The following is an 11126-nucleotide window of genomic DNA, read 5'->3' as shown; positions in this document are numbered from 1 at the left end:
AGTGCAGATAGCGCTGTGCCAATAGGAGGGCTTCTCCCATCAACATAGCTTGGGGAGGGGCTTGGTTAGTGAAGATGAAGAGAATAGGTGGCCCATGGCTCTTGCATTTGGGGAGGCTGGGTGTGAGCGCTGGAAGCTCCCTAGAAGTGGGGGGCCCATTGGTGCCCAGACCATGGCACTGCCCCCCACCCTTCTCCTCTCTCTGAGGCCCCCCCTGTGCTCCCCCCTTGCTCCTGTTTGGCCACTTCCCACCCCCGCTCTTCCTCTTTGGCTGAGGACGGCTGAGCCACCTTTCGCTCGCTCCTCTCCTCCCCCAAGGCCTTCCTGCCTGCTGCTCGTGCCTCTCCACCCCCTACCACACGGTCTGCCCACCAGCCGCCACCTCCCTGACCCGTCCCTGCAACCCACCCTGCCCACCACCCACACCTCTCTGCCTCTCCCCTGAGACCTGCCCTGCCCACTGCCCCCACCTCCGAGACCTGCTCTGCCCACCGCTCGAACCTCTCTGCCCCTCCCCTGAGACCCACCCTGTCCACGTCTTTCTTCGGTCGTCTGTTGCTATTCCATGAAACATCAAGAAAGGAATAAAAAGCTGAGTTTACTCCAGGGTGAGGAAAGAAAGGAGCCACCAACCCCCCGGCATTGCTGCTTTAGTTAAAGTGTTTTAACTAAACAGCTATTGAATGTCCTCCCTATGCCCCTTGTGTCACCAGAGCACATCCACGCTAGCAGTTCTTGGATGGCAACAGAGAGCAGTGCACTGTGAGTAACTATCCCACTGTGCAACTGGCTGCAGGGTGTTTTGGGAAGGGTTTGCAATGCCTCACGGGCTGGTACAGCATCACATGATGCAGGTTTCTCTATCCCACCGTTCCATGGGCATCTTACTAGATTACCAGCTGCTTTTCAACTGCGGTGTGGAGACTGTGTGTGTGGGGGGAGAGACAGTGTGTGGCCTGGTCTACACTAGGCGTTTAAACCGGTTTTAGGAGCATAAAACCGATTTAACGCCACACCCGTCCACACTGAGAGGCCCTTTATATCGGTATAAAGGGCTCTTTAAACCGGTTTCTGTACTCCTCCCTAACGAGAGGAGTAGCGCTAGTATCGGAATTACCATATCGGATTAGGGTTAGTGTGGCCGCAGATCGACGGTATTGGCCTCCGGGTGGTATCCCACAGTGCACCACTGACCGCTCTGGACAGCAATCTGAACTCGGATGCAGTGGCCAGGTAGACAGGAAAAGCCCCGCGAACTTTTGAATATTTCCTGTTTGCCTAGCGTGGAGCTCAGATCAGCACGTGTGGCGATGCAGTTAAAAATCAAAATAAAGAAAGAGCTCCCGCATGGACTATGCGGATGTGATCGCTGTAAGGGCAGGCAAATCTGTTCTATCAGCACTCCGTTACAGAAGACGAAATTCAAAATCATTTTAAAAAAATCTCTAGACAGACGCCATAGCAGGGGCTCAGCGCACTGCTGCGTGACAAACGTAACGGAAAGCCAAAGAATCAAATGGACGCTCATGGACTGGAGGACTCAGGCTATCCCACAGTTCCTGCAGTCTCCAAAAAGTATTTGCATTCTTGGCTGAGCTCCAAATGCTTCTAGGGTCAAACACAGTGTCCACGGTGGGTCAGGGCATAGCTCGGCAATTTACGCACCCCCCCACCCACCCCCAGAAGTGAAAGGGAAAGCAATCCTCTCTTGACTCTTTAACATGTCACCCTATCTTTACTGAATGCTGCAGATAGACCCGATGCTGCAGCACTCAACACCAACATCCTTGCTCCCACCTCCCCCGCTATGGGTGGCTGATGGTGCAATATGACTGGTATCCGTCCTCATCATCATGAGCTTTTTGGCACGTGGTGCAGTGCAAAAGGACTGGTAACTGTGCCGACTAGCATCTGTCAGGTCCCCCAATGCCATGTGCACCTAATTTTTCATGGTAGATGGTGCAGTATGGTTGATAACCGTCTTCATCATAGCAACAGGGGGCTGAGCTTCATCAGCCCCCACCCTTCATGTGTAAAGAAAAGATTCAATTGCCCCTGGACTAGCAGCAGGATGCTGGGCTCCTCTCCTCCACACTCCTTAATGTCCTGTCTGGACTATCATAGCAGCTGGAGGCTGCCTTCCACTCATTTATCACTAACAAGTCACTGTGTCTTATTCCTGCATTCTTTATTACTTCATCACACAAGTGGAGGGACACTGCTATGGTAGCCCAGGAAGGCTGTGGGAAGAACGGAATCAACAGGTGGGGTTGTTGCAGGAGCACCCCCGGTGAATAGCATACAGCTCATCATTCCTGCAGGATCTGACACAGAGCAGCTGTGCTCTCTGGTTCTATGATACAGTGGTTCTCTAGTACACTTGCCCATATTCTAGGCAGGACTGATTCTGTTTTTTGATACCATAAAGGAGGGATTGACTCAGGGAGTCATTCCCAATTTTGGCTTTTGCGCCCCTGGCTAAGAGCAGCCAGGGGCACTTATGACAGCAACAGATGGCGCAGTGGCAAAAGGACTGGTAACCATGATCATCTTTTTACCAATTTATGGATTGGTAGATGGTACAGTATGGTTGGTAACCATCTCTACTGTCATGCAAAAGCAAAAGCATGCTGCTGTGTAGCGCTGCTGAATTGCCTCTGTCAGCGGCATCTAGCACACATACGGTGACAGTCACAAAAGGCAAAACAGACTCCATGATTGCCATGCTATGGCATCTGCCAGGGCAATCCAGGGAAAAAAGCCGCGAAATGCTTGTCTGCCGTTGCTTTCCCGGAGGAAGGAGTGAATGACGACATTTACCCAGAACCACCCGCGACAATGATTTTTGCCCCATCAGGCACTGGGATCTCAACCTGGAAATAAGGCTGCGGGAACTGTGGGATAGCTAGGGAATAGCTACCCACAGTGCAACGCTCCAGAAATCGACGCTAGCCTCGGACCGCGGACGCACACCACCGAATTAATGTGCTTAGTGTGGCCACGCGCACTCGATTTTATAAAATCTGTTTTACAAAACCGGTTTATGCAAATTCGGAACAGTCCCGTAGTGTAGACGTACCCTGTGTGTTGGGAAAGAGTGAGTGTGTTGAGATAGGTAGGAGCAGATCATTATTATCCCTACTTGAAAGAGGGAGAAGCTAAGGCTGAGAAAGGAGAATTGACTTGTCTTAGGTCACATGGCCAGTCAGTGGCAGAGTTGGGAATAGGACCCAAGAGCCCTGATTTTCAAACTAACCATCGGATCTTGAATTTCAGACATTGAATGACCTGAATAAAGTGCTCTCAGATGAGCTCCAGACCAACAACAGTGCACAGTAATTATTCAGCAAGTATTTGAGGAGAACTGCAATGTTAGAGAGAATCATGAACTGCTCAGAGACCATTAATGCAGAGAAGCAGCAAAATTCATCAAACATAGAACTGGTTCTGACTTATTTCCTTGGTCTTAAAAGAGAACAACAAGGACCTGAGTCTCCTCCCTGTCAATAACCCCCTGCTCAGCCAATCAGGGTAGAGACTGAGGACGGGAGGCTGAGGGTTCTCACCAGAGAGCCCAAAGGATGGCCCAGGTCACTGGTGGGGATCACTGCCCGAGCACTATTTCAGCCCCACATTTTTGGGTGGACCTCCCACAGTGGGAGCTGCAGAGCACTCCCCGCAACACACACACACACACACACACACTCCTGGTGTTGGGAGGGGAACAGGAGAAAGGACAAAAGAAGCAAGAAATGAAGAGAAAGGAGAGAGGGATGGATGGAGGAAAAGGGGAAACAAAAAGGACAAACCCTAATGTCCCCAGTGATTCTCAGGGACAAAATCCCAGGTGCGCAATAAACTTCTGCCTCCTTAAGCTCGTGTTTTCCATGCTTAGAATTCAACTGTCACCAGATGGATCAGACTGAACAGGTTTCAAACCTCCAGGAGGCTCTTACCTTCTAAACAGGGATGGCTGTTTTCTAGTAAAATCACGAAAAGGGAAGAAGAAAACTCGAAAGAGGTTCCTCCTGGCGCTCACATCCGTGAACCCAAATACGCTCTCAGTCCTCAAAGAGAGACCTGGAGAAGGAGACTTGCTGAAGCAAAGCCACAGGAGTCTCTGAGGTTTCCCTGGCCCCTGGCCCCTGTCCTGCCTGGCTGATGTCAGCATCTCTCTGTGAGGTCACCACCTCCCCACCACCTTGGACCAATAGTCTGAGGTCCTGCAAAAGGCCTTTGTGATGTCACTGCCACACCCCTTCATTGTTGCGCCAATGTCCTGCCCCTAGCCAGGCACTTTGGAGGTTTGAGCTACTCCCTGTGGATCACCCCTATCAAGGAGCATTCGTTCTAGGCAGCAAGCCGGCTAGACAGGAAAACATCAGATGCTGCTCTCAATGCTACACTCAGTTTTTCAGAAATGAGTTGACTTTATGGCCAGAAGAGACCATTAGAGCATCTAATCTGACCCCCTGCATATCACAGGCCTCCTGTATGGCACAAGAGCTACTTTTGGGGCAAACACATTCCAGAAAGGCATCTAGTCTTCATGAAATGACATCAAGAGATGGAGAATCCACCACTTTCCTTGGTAGCTTGTTCCTGTGGTCAATCATCCTCACTGTTGAATCTTTGTGCCTTAGTTGTAATATGAATTTGTCTCTTTTCACCTTCCAGACATTGGGTCTTGTTATGCTTTTCTCTGCTAGATTAAAAAGCCCTTTAATATCCAATCTTTTCTCTCCATTAATGCACTTCAACACTTCAATGAAGTCACCTTTCAATCTTCTTTTGATAAGCTGGACAGGTTGAGCTCTTTCAGTAGCTCACTAGAAGGCATTTTTCTCCAGCCCTCAGGACATTTGGTGGCTCTTTGCTGCCCCAGCTCCAATTTCACAACATCTTTTTCAAATGAGGACACCAAATCTGGAGGCAGTATTCCAGTATCAGTCTCACTGATGCCGTGTCACCTCCTGTGGGGTTACTGACATAATCTGTAACTGTATAGATCACCGTTGTGACCACTGTTCTATATTTGCAGCCAATATTGTAGAAAGGTTGTCATGTAAGGGGTCTATGGAGAGGTTCTGATTGGTTGATTATAATGATGCCATCTCTAGATGTGTATCATTTTTGTAGTTGATGTTATAAGTATTGGCTCTGTTCTGTCCATATTTCAAACTTGTGCTCTGCTTCCGGGAAACACCCCAGCCAGACAAGTTGGTGTCAGTTCTGCCTAGCCTGCTTGATGGCCCATTAAAGACCATCAGCTCTACAATCGACCCACTGAGAGAAGGCAGATACGCCTTGTAACTCAGCAAGGAATGCAGGGACTTGCCTATGGACAGAACTCTAAGGTTTTTCTATGCCACGTGCTGGACAGAGTGTCCTTGGGACAAAGAAAGCAAAGACCACATGGCAAGAGACTATAAAAGGCTGATGCCTCATCTCCATCTTGTCTTCAATCCTGCTTCATACCTCTGGAGAGACTTTGCTACAAACTGAAGCTCTGTACAAAGGACTGAATGACCCATCCCAGCTGTTTATTGAACCTGCAGTTTATTCCATCACTGCTACAAGCCTGAACCAAGAACTTTCCCATTACTGTATGTGAAGGGTTAAAATCCATGTGCATGTTATATAACAACCTGGTCTATGGATTGTGGCAGCTCTTTTCCAGACCCGAAGTCCAGACTATGGTCTAGCCCACTATGACTGTTTTGATGGTTTAAATTACACTCACAGGCACTGATGATATTACTGAAAGTTTGGGAGTTAGGAGCTGGTAGGTCAGTGGCCCAGTCCCCTCACAGATGACCCCGTCCCTGTGGGACAGGGGCAGGTCTGAGCTCTCACACCAAATGCCTCATTGTGGCTGCCAGAATCTGTGGGCAGCTCGTTTAGTTTATGCCGAGGGTTGAGTCCTGCTTCGTGCACCATGTGTGAGAATGAAAATCCTAAACCACCCTTTGAAATAACGAATGCAGCAGGACATGTTATTGTCCCTGCCCCAGAGCAGACAGACCGATGGAGAAATGCCATTGAGACCAGGGTAATACTCCACTGCCGTTCTGACATTTTTTACTTGTTACACTCCCTCCCAGCCTTATGAGGTATCAGAGCCTGGTATTGAGCCTGAGCCGAGATGTCTACACTGCAAATTTACCACCCCACAGCCCAAGCCCCAGGAGCCTGAGCTGGTATGGGGCAGCTCTGGGTGTTTCATTGCAGTGTGGACATAAGCCTATTGTGTTTCATTTCTTAGGTTCTGCTGCCATCGTGTGGCCATTTCCTTCCCCTCCTTTCTGTCCAAAGCGCAGAGCCCAGTTCCTCCAGGGGGAGAAGGACGTCTTCCTTCTTTCCTTCCTCAACAGCCCCCTTCCCTGGAGAGCCCTTTGCTGGGGTCTGGGTGGGGAACAGCCGTTTCTGAGGATTAATTTCATATTAATGGTGTTGATCTATAGATTTTACAGCCAGACTAGATCACTAGGTACCTCTGCTCTGACCTGATTCAGAACAGAGTCCAGAGAATTTTACCCAGTGACTCCTACATCCACCCCAAGATCTTCTGGCTGAACGAGGAGGGTTCATTCAGAAAGTCATCGTGTTTGGGTGTAAAGGTGTGAAATGATGGGGAAATTGGCCTCTCTTTCAAGTTTAAATGTTGTCACTTCTACACCTAGACCGGGGTGGCCAACCTGAGCCTGAGAAGGAGCCAGAATTTCCCAATGTAACTGCCAAACGTGCACCTTTGTATGCAACTACTGAGTCAATTGTGAACCTTCCCATCATTGTCCTTTGCTCTTAACCCTGAGGCTATTGCCCCATCATGGGGCCATTTCCCGCCTCTCTTTCATACAGAAGCACAATTTTCTTTGCACAGACACAGGAACAGCAAGATCTTTCTCTGTCCCTTGTGCAAAGCAGGGGGCCAAATTCCATGGAAACAATGGACAAGCAGGGGGCTCTGGGCACATCCAGCCCTGGCCGTGAGATGTTCCCTCCCCTCTTTCTTTATGCTCCTGTTGTTATTTCATGGATTGTCTGGGATGGGGAAAAAGCTGAGTTCACTCCAGGTGGAGAGGAAAAGAACCCTGAAAATCTCAGGACCCAACCCTGCTACCAGGATCACTGAGGTGCTGGGAATCTGCCTGGGAAAGGGACTGTGTCAATTGTCAAGGTGGGGAACGAATAACAATCTACAACTAGATCCACCTCATTAACCACTGACACAGGCTAATCCTGCTGGCAATAGAAGGGAAACTGGGAGCCATTCTTTGCTGTTCATCCATGGAAACAGTGACCCAATTGCACCGCAGTGAATGTGCTGGGGAAGGCTGGAGTTTACAGGCAGGTGGAAATAGCAGATCCTAGAAACACCTGGAGCTCCCCACACCACTTCTGCCACCAGGGTGAGGTGTTGAGCTGCTCACAGCATCCCCCACCATGACCTTGCAGCAGGGGATTGCAGCACCCCCAACCCAATGCAGGGGAGATGGCTGAGTGTATCTCTGCACCCTGAGACCAGGGCACCCACTCTCTCTGCCCCACACATAGAATCTGGCCCTGCTGAAAAGTGACCCCTATGAACAAGTCATCTCCAGGAGAGCAGGATTGGTCCTCAGAGAGGGGAATGGGCTTCTCGTGATGCTTATAGGTCACTGGATGCTCTGGAAACAGGAGGGCTCTGAGTGTAACCCATAGCAAACACAACCTGCTAGGGGATGTAGCTCAGTGGTTGAGCACCCGCTTTGTGTGTATGAGGCCCTGGGTTCAATCCCCAGCATCTCCATCATCATTTTTTTCACCCTGCTGCTTTGCTCATGCCCAGAGGGGATGTGGCCCACCAGTCTCCCTGCACCAGTTTCAGTCCTGCTCAGTGAGGAGCAAGTGACAATTGCATGGAAGATCAGGGGGGGGGGGTTGTGTTTCTGCTCCTAAGTCACCTCGGTACGTTTAAGATTCCCACCCGCTGTGCTGCTTGGGACAATGGTAGATGAGAAGGGCGAATCCTCCAGCACTGGAGGGAAAGGTCCCATCTGCACAGACTGAGAGGCAAGGAAACAGAGGGCAGTCAGTGCTCAGGGAGGAGAGGGGTCAGTGATTTACTCCCAGCAGGGGACACTGTCTTTTTGAGTATCAGAGGGGTAGCCGTGTTAGTCTGGATCTGTAAAAGGCGACAGAGTCCTGTGGCACCTTCTAGACTAACTGACGTATTGGAGCATGAGCTTTCGTGGGTGAATCCCCACTTCGTCAGATGAATGGAGTGGGAATTCTGTGACTGGCTTGCCAACTACAAAAGCAGTTTCTCCTCCCTTGGTGATCACACCTCAACTGCTAGAAGAGGGTCTCATCCTCCCTGATTGAACTAACCTTGTTATCTCTAGACTGGTTCTTGCCTGCATACTTATACCTGCCCCTGCAAATTTCCACTACATTCATCTGACGAAGTGGGATTCACCCACGGAAGCTTATGCTCCAATACGTCTGTTAGTCTGTAAGGTGCCACTGGACTCTGTCTTTTTGAGGCGAGTGCTGCTGGCTTGGGATGGTGCTGACGATGGATAGAAAAAAGGCTGGAGTCAGTGACAGATGGGACCACAGAAGGGGAAGGGGAATGGCAGCCCCACAGAAGGTCCTGGATGCTCAGATGCCCCCAGTTATTGCACCCTGGCCTGTCCTAGAGAGAGAAAAGACACCGAGGGACCCAGCCCCCCCTACACTGATCCCATGGACAAGAATCTGGTTAGGAGTGGGGTGAAGGTTCCCTCTGGGCAAAGGGGAGCTGAAATCCCTCTGTGTCCTGGAATTTAAGCAATGAAAGCTTCAAACCCTGCACGGGTGTGGGCTGAGGTGCATCAGCAGAAGGTTGGGCTGGACAGGGGTGGCAGGTTTGTATAATTTTTGGTGGTGCCCAGAATGGGACCAAGTCCTGCCCCACCTGCTACACACACCTGCCAAAGGCTCTGGGAAGGAGTTTGGTTGTGGGAGGGAGAGGGGTTGGGCGCTGGGAGAGTTTGGGTGCAGGGTCTGGGCTCAGTCAGGGGGTTGTGGTGAAGGAGGCAGTGTGGGGGGCAGGCTCTTGGAGGGAGGTTGGGTGCAGGTGTGGGGTCTGGGCTGGTGCAGGGGGTTGGGGTCGCAGGAGAGGGTGAGGGGTGCAGCATTTACCTCAGGCATCTCCCGAAAGCAACCTGCAGCCCCTAAGCTGGAGGGCCAGGGGCGTCTCTGCGCACCGCTGCCCGCAGACTCCACCCCTGCAGCTCCCATTGCCACAGTTGGCAGAGTTGGCAGTTGGGGCGGGGGCAGCATGTGGAGACCCTCCCACCACCACAGTTGTTCTTCTCACAGCTGGCTGATGGGGGGCAGCAGGGGATCTCCCCAATCTGGGGGAATCTCTGTGCCCCACTGTTAGTTCTCCATCCTGTCTCCCCCTAACCACGCACACCACTCCCCTCCCCATTATCAGTGTTTTAGAGAGACCCCTCCCTCCCTTTATGGGATACAGACTCTCTGTGACAGAGACTGACTGGGGCTCCTCTCTGCATGGCCCCAGTGGGGAAGGAAAGAGACTGGGGGAGGGGGAGAAGATGGGCAGAAGGAGTCAAATGGGGCAAAGCCAGAATAGAGGAGATTTTCTTCCTGTTAAAATGCACTGGAGTCTCATCGCTGAAAAGCCGCATCTTGAGTTAAGTTTGAACCAGCAGCCTTTCAATTACCAGGCAAAGGTGTGAACCACAGAGACTGATAACTGCCTGCTTCCCAAATGTGTTTAAAAAACACCTACAGGGGTGCAACTGGTTAGTGCAGAGGGGCCATCGGTTGGGGTTATGAGTTCAAGATTTCTCTCAAGACCTTGTTTCTCTTACCTGTGTAGTTTGTTTTGCCTAATTCATACACAAAGTGCTATAGTAGAAAAAGGAGAGTAAGTTCTAAAATGTAGAGGTGGGTGCATACTTTAGAAACATCCCCCCTGTGCTGCCATTAGTTCCAGCAGATTGTTCACTGGAAGGGCAAATTGATTTCTTTGCTGCTGAGAAAGATGCCAGGACAGGTCTGTGGGCACCAGATCTCCCTGCTTCTTCCAGCTCCTTCCCTGCCCCAGTCACTGCTGTAGGAGGGTCCTATATGCACTGAGCCTAAACATTTTCCTGGGCCTTCTTAGCATAGTTGGCAGCATGTCAGTCTCGTACTCAGTAGGTCCTGAGCTCACACCTCAGAAAAGACAATGGTTTTCTGCTCCCTGCTTCAGATTTTCTAAAGGAAATCAGAGAAAAGAAGCTATAGGAGAGTGGTTCCAAGACACTCTAACACACACAGATTTTTCTAAGGCATTAACTTTTCCTTCTCTGTGGAGTTTGTATTCTCCATAGAGCAAAATAAAACATGCAAGTCTAAGACTAATACAGTATGAAACTCAATACAGATAAAATCTCACCCTCAGAGATCTTCCAACAAGCTTCTTTTGCAGACTAGACTTATTTCTTGTCTGGGCCCAATCTTTGCACCTGGTATAGTCCTTGTTCCAGCTCAGGTGGTAGCTAGGGGATTTCTCATGAGTGCAGCCACCTTTCTTCTGTTCCACCCCCTTATACAGCTTTGGTACAAGGCAGGAATCTTTTGTCTCTCTCCTGGGGAAAAGCCCCAGGTTTAAGATGGATTCCTGTACCAGGTGACATGACCTGTGAGACCCCAAGCCTTCATTGTTCCTGGCCTGACTCACAGATGGTGCAGGACAGAGCCATCTCCAGTCAATTGTCCTGGTTAATGGGAGCCATCAAGAGTCCAAACCACTATTAATGGCCCACACTTTGCATCATTACAACAGGACCTCAGAGTTATAGCTCATATTTCTAGCTTCAGATACAGGAATGATCGGTTCATACAAATAGGCTGAACACACACAGTAGATAATAAGCTTTGTAATGATACTGCACAAGAGACCTTTTGCATGAAGCATGTTCCAGTTACATTATATTCACACTCATTAGCATATTTTCATAAAATCATCAACATCAAAGCAGGGAAAGGGTTTTACTGTGGCACCTGGGAGCAGTTGAGTTTCATGTCCAGGCTGTGCTATGAGTTCCTCCAGGTTTCCCATGAGCACACAGGGCCCTTAGCGGGTA

The 11126-nt window shown here is 50.1% G+C and overlaps 1 non-coding gene across 1 annotated transcript; it reads left to right on the top strand.

Annotated features, from left to right (window-relative positions):
- The first annotated feature begins 7720 nt into the window (after nt 1–7720).
- Nucleotides 7721–7792, top strand: TRNAT-UGU. Its single transcript has one exon. It is a non-coding gene; the product is annotated as a tRNA-Thr (tRNA).
- Nucleotides 7793–11126: the final 3334 nt, after the last annotated feature.

The sequence above is a fragment of the Mauremys mutica genome, chromosome 26 (assembly GCF_020497125.1).
Source record: "Mauremys mutica isolate MM-2020 ecotype Southern chromosome 26, ASM2049712v1, whole genome shotgun sequence".
NCBI lineage: Eukaryota > Metazoa > Chordata > Testudines > Geoemydidae > Mauremys > Mauremys mutica.
This window is presented reverse-complemented; position numbering and strand designations above follow the sequence as displayed.